Below are 6,441 nucleotides of genomic sequence, written 5' to 3'. Positions count from 1 at the left end.
CTGAGTTCAATTCCCAGCAACCATAAGTTGACTCATAACTATTTGTAATGAGATCTGGTGCTGTGGGAGTTCCTTCAGCTCCTTCAGCCAATCGCCGCTGAGTTACCAGCCCATTGGGGCGTGGTCTCTCTCCCTTTAAAAAAAGCAACGGCTGTCCTCCACTCTGTCTTTGTCTTCCGGCTCCGTTTCCGGCCCCTGGACTCCTTTCCTGTTCGCGCGGAGGGGCTGTTGTCTGGGACGGTAATCTGTAAGTTTTTTCCCCTTTGAATAAATAACCATCTATTAATCATAATTCCAAACTGGTGTGGGATTGTCTGTGACTTACGCCTTCATCTGGCGCCCCACGTTTGGTTGTAGAACCCCCCCTTTCCCCCCCACTCAACTGCTTGCTACCAGCTCGGCTAGTCACGAGACCTCCCTCAGCTGCAGCCTGTGCCCTGTATGTGGAGCCAGCAGTTCAATTAAACCCCACGCCTCCCAAGCTCCACAGGCTCGGGACAATCTCTGCAAGCCTGGTTTGCTCTTTTCTGAGTTGTTTTTAAATTTCCCTTGTAAGTGTGGTGCTTTAGTGGCGTGAATCAGAACGACTCGGTCACGTGGAGGCATACGCGGCTTCCGGGTTGCTCTTTTCTACCCCTGGATTCTGGGTTTCTGGTTCCGTGTATGGAATTGATTTAATTAAACTTTCTTTCTTGAGCAACTTATATTTCCTAGTTTTTAACAAATACTAAGGCAGACACTGAAACAGGACCTGTTTAAGTCACCTTTGCAGTGGTTCTAGTCGCAACTTGGCAACAGCGCCGCCAACTAGACAAGAGGTAATATGGCAGTTTTTGTTTCCAACGCCAATTTTACTGTTTTCTTTATTAATACAATGGATTATGTCATGCAAGGTTTATATGAGTATGGGAATATATTAATTTACTTGTTACTAGGTTTCAGTTTTCTTTTCAATATTTTATCATTAAGAAAGATACGATTTTTACGGACTAATATTGAACAACTAGTTGAAAGGATTAAAATTATTGAAAATCAGGGGTTATCTGAACAAGTGGATACTATGATAGACAAAATTGACTCCATGTCCAAGGGTACTAGGAAGTTACCTGAAAGGGTACAGGCTGTTGAATTTGACGTTCAGACGTTACCACAAAGTTTTGATAAGGTAACAGATAGAATGAACCTTCAGAATGGGAACCAAAAAACTGATACCTTAGTGAAATTACTAGAAACACGGGTAGGTCAGGAGATTCAGGATTTAAGGGATACAATGATAAAAAGATTAGAAATGATTGAAGAAACTATTGGAGCTGGTGAACAGAGTAAGAAGGCACAAGGACAGGATACAATGCCACCACCAGCTGTTAGAACTGGCTTACCCAGGGTCCTAACAACATACCCTGTTATTTATTCTGACAAAGGGTTAACTTCCAAAGGCTCAAAGGGAGTTAAAGAAGCTAGATGGACACCAATAGCAATGAATGATTTAAAAGAAATTAAGCAAGCTGTCGTTAACTTTGGCTTGCACTCTGCATTTGTTAAGGAAATGATAAGGACTTGGGCTTCTAATGTCAGAGCTACCCCCCATGATTTCTCTCAGCTAGTGTCTGCAGTTTTAGATGATGGGCCTTCCTTGATGTTTGGAATTTATTTCAGAGAAGAATCCAAACATATGGAACAGCAAGGAAGAGCAAAAGGTATGGAGGTTTCCCAAGATCAAATTCTTGGTGTAGGAGCATATGCTGATCCACAGGTCCAAGCTCTTTATGATGAAGAAGTGCTGTCCTTATGTCACAAAGCAGCCTTGAATGCTTTGAATAGAATACAAGATCCAGCAAAAAGGGTCGAATCATATACCAGGGTTAGGCAGGGACAGAGAGAACCCTTTACTGACTTTGTGCAAAGATTAATTAAGGCTCTGGACATAGGGGTAACAGACCCAGAAGCTAGACGAATACTTCTTGAATCTCTAGCTTTTGAAAATGCAAATACTGAATGTAAAAAGATAATTGGGCCTTTAAGATCTAGATCAGCACCAATGGAAGAATGGATACAGCATACAATGAATGTTGAGATGTTTAGCTATAATGATGAATCCTGGGTAGGAGAAGCGATTTCCAAAGCTATGAGGAGACATCAAACTACCAGGTGTTTTAATTGTGGTAAATTAGGACATCTGAAAAGGGATTGCAGGCAAAGAAATCCTAGGAATAATATCTCCTCTGGGAATGACAAAAGTAGGAGATCTCAGCCTTCAGGTATATGCAGGAGATGCGGTAAAGGCCGACATTGGTCCAACGAATGCAGGTCAACAGCAGACAGACAAGGCAACCCAATACCATCGGGAAACTCCTTGAGGGGCCTCTCGCAGGCCCCCAAGCCAAAAGTGGCCCAGTCATTCCCAGTTACAGTCGAAAATGTGTCTCACCAAGAAAATTAAAAACTCCAATGTCTGCCGTAAAAAGTAATACTGGTCTAAATGATGAATTACATGTGGAGAATGAGTCAAAAAATTCAGGAGGACAGAGTAAACGTATATTTTGGCAAACGTATATTAACGATCAAAGACCAAAGCTAAGAGTCTGTATAAATGGCATTTTTATTGAAGGCTTATTAGACACAGGTGCGGATGTAAGTATAATTACTCCAGAATCCTGGCATCCGAATTGGCCTCTTCATGAGGTAGATGTTCAGTTCCTGGGAATTGGAACCCTATCTCGTGTAAAACAAAGCACAAAATGGGTGGAATGCATAGGGCCTGAAGGGCAAATAGGAAGATTAAGGCCATATATAGCAAATATTGCAATAAATTTATGGGGCCGTGACCTGCTACAGCAATGGAATACCCAGATTAACATTCCTGTAGTTCCAGGAACTCACAATTCTGGGAAGGATATAATGAGGTATTATGGAAAAAGGTCACCAGCCATTCAGGCTGTACAAGAACACACAGCCAATAGCAAACCTTTAGAGGTACCAACAGCCCTACCTTTAAAATGGCTAACTGAGAAGCCAATATGGATCAAGCAGTGGCCTCTAGCTGAAGATAAGTTACAGGCTTTGGAACAGCTGGTACAAGAGCAACTAGATGCTAACCATATTGAAGAATCAACCAGCCCTTGGAATTCTCCTGTGTTTGTTGTAAAAAAGAAATCTGGTAAATGGAGAATGGTGACAGATCTAAGAGCTGTCAATAAGGTAATTCAGCCTATGGGTCCGCTACAATCTGGAATTCCTTTGCCTTCTCTATTACCAAGAGGATGGCCTCTTATAGTTATTGATTTGAAAGATTGTTTTTTCACTATACCTTTGCAAAAAATGGATAGAGAAAAATTTGCCTTCACAGTGCCTACTTATAATAATTCTCAGCCTACTAGGAGATATCAATGGACTGTCCTCCCACAGGGGATGCTCAATAGTCCCACATTGTGTCAATATTTTGTTAATAAGCCACTGGAAATAATTCGTAAGCAATTTCCCAAGTCCATAATTTATCATTACATGGATGACATTTTATTATCTGATTCAAATAAAGATATTTTGGAAAGTATGTTTGAAGAAGTAAAGAAAGTCTTGCCTAGGTGGGGATTACAAATTGCCCCTGAAAAGATTCAAAGAGGAGATTCTATTAATTACCTAGGCTACAGAATAGGGTTAGAGAAAATTCGAACACAAAAGGCACAAATTAGGAGAGACCGGTTACGGACTCTTAATGACTTCCAAAGATTGTTAGGAGATATTTCCAGTCTACGACCAGCTGTTGGGATAACACCTGATCTAATAGTTCATTTAAACAAAACCTTAGATGGTGATAAGGATTTGAATAGTCCCAGAAAATTGACAGTTGAAGCAGAAAAGGAACTGACAATGATTGAGGAAAAATTACAGGAGGCACATGTGGATAGGGTCAACCCGAATCTTAGTTCCATCCTAGTCATACTGCCTTCCAGAATTTCTCCTACAGGGATTTTAATGCAGAGGGAAGATATTATTTTAGAGTGGATATTTATACCTCATAAACCAAGTAAAAAATTAAAAACTTATGTAGAAAAGGTTTCAGAATTAATTATAAAAGGTAAACTGAGACTTCGTCAACTAGCAGGTATAGACCCAGCAGAAATTATAGTGCCTTTTACTACTGAGGAAATAAGAAAGTTATGGGAAGATAATGAACCATGGCAAAGAGCTTGTGCTAATTTTTTGGGAGAAATTAGCAGCAACTATCCCAAAAGTGATAGACTTAACCTCATAAAGAGAACTTCTTGGATTCTTCCTAGAATTGTACGTGATGCTCCAATAACTGGAGCTCGGACATTTTATACCGATGCAAATAAATCAGGGAAAGCAGGTTATAAATCGGAAGAATTGAGTAAGGTGGAACAAAGCCCTTATAATTCTGTCCAGAAGGCAGAATTATATGCCATTCTTATGGTGCTAAGGGATTTTAAAGAACCTCTTAATATAGTTACAGATTCACAATATGCAGAAAGAGTTATCTTGCATATTGAAACCGCTGAATTCATACCAGATGACACAGAGTTGACTTCATTGTTTATCGAGGTACAGGACATAATTAGGAATAGGCTTTGTCCAATGTACATAACACACATCCGGTCCCATACCGGTCTGCCTGGGCCTCTAGCACAAGGTAACGCTGAAATTGACCAATTATTGATTGGAAGCGTTCTGCAGGCCTCAGAATTTCATAAAAAACATCATGTCAATAGTAAAGGCTTAAAGAAAGAGTTTTCCATTACATGGCAACAAGCTAAGGACATTATAAAGAGATGTCCTACTTGTTCTTTCTATAATCAAACACCGTTGCCTGCAGGGAGTAACCCAAAGGGTACTCAAAGGAATGAAATCTGGCAGATGGATGTGTTCCACTTTATGGAATTTGGTAAATTAAAATATGTACACCACACCATAGACACGTATTCAGGTTTTCAATGGGCAACTGCCCTGAGCTCAGAAAAGGCTGATTCGGTAATCACACATTTATTGGAAGTTATGGCCATCATGGGTATACCTGCACAAATAAAGACAGACAATGGTCCAGCATATGTATCTAAGAAAATGAAACGCTTCTTTGCTTATTATAATATAAAACACGTTACAGGTATACCAAATAATCCTACAGGTCAGGCAGTTATAGAAAGATCAAATCGTACTATAAAGGATATGCTAAACAAACAGAAAGGGACGAAAGATACCCCCAGAAATAGATTGCATAATGCTTTATTAACCTTGAATTTTCTTAATGCTAATGAGAAAGGAACAACAGCAGCAGAGAGGCATTGGATAATGGAAAAAACTTCTGAACTAAACCAACCTGTTTATTTCAAAGACGTGCTGACCTCTCAATGGAAGCCAGGAGATGTGCTACGTTGGGGAAGGGGTTTTGCTCTTGTTTCCACAGGAGAAGAAAAATTGTGGATACCATCAAAATTAATAAAGGTTCGATTTGAAGAGGAGAAACCTCTTGGAAAGGAGAAATGACAGCATCTACAATGATGATAACCATACAGGTGGTAAGAAAAGCATATAGAATGGGGGCAGGGTTCTGTTCTTATCTCCACAGGAAAACACTGATCTTTGAAAAGTTCAAGGGACCCTGGATATTTGAATACTGACAGATGGAAAATAACGGCCCAATAGGGACTATCAAGAAAACTGAATAGGTTCTGTAAGTACCATATACTAAATCATATTTCTAAATTTATAGAGCTGGTTTTAGAGTTGGACTCTGGCTCAGTCCCTCTCTAATTCCAAGCCTGTTGTTTAAAGAAAAACCCAGAGTTTCTGGAGTTTCTGTCTCATGTCAAGAGCCATGATATGGGACAGAAAGAAATATGAGTTTAGAAAACATCTTTACTTTTCTTCATATCTATCATACCTTCATTAAATATATCTATCATGTCTCTCATTGAATATAGGTATTCATGTATATGTCTATATAATTGATGTTTAAGTTTTCCACAATGAACAATGAGTTTTTCCTACAGTGACATTTGAAGTTTCCAGGAAGAAGATGGGGCCCCATAACAACAACTCCACCTGGTTGATATGACGTCATGATACTGATAGCGCTACTACAAGACCTGTTTTGGGTACCAGCTGCACAAGACGGTTCCAACGTGCTGAAATGGTGCACATCTTGTACAACATTCTGGCCAGACCTCCACAAAATACTCAGAGACTATTTGCAATTTTAAAAGACATTGATCTTGAAATTTAACCATCATTTTACTTTCACAGGATCCCCCAGAAAGAACGTCGCCCCCATGACATCTGGAAGTAATTCTAGAGAACGACGTCCCCTCTCCCAATAAAGTTTGTCCTTGGGTTTAGGGACATCATTTAGGGGTTGGTTATAATTAGTATACGGTTGAGGGTTGGGGGAGGAATTTTATAAGCACAGGAGTCTTAAAAAAAAAAAAG

The sequence above is a fragment of the Myodes glareolus genome, chromosome 3, assembly GCF_982192425.1.
Source record: "Myodes glareolus chromosome 3, mMyoGla1.1, whole genome shotgun sequence".
Classification (NCBI taxonomy): domain Eukaryota; kingdom Metazoa; phylum Chordata; class Mammalia; order Rodentia; family Cricetidae; genus Myodes; species Myodes glareolus.
The sequence above is the reverse complement of the archived record's forward strand: the minus strand, read 5'-3'. Positions refer to the sequence as shown.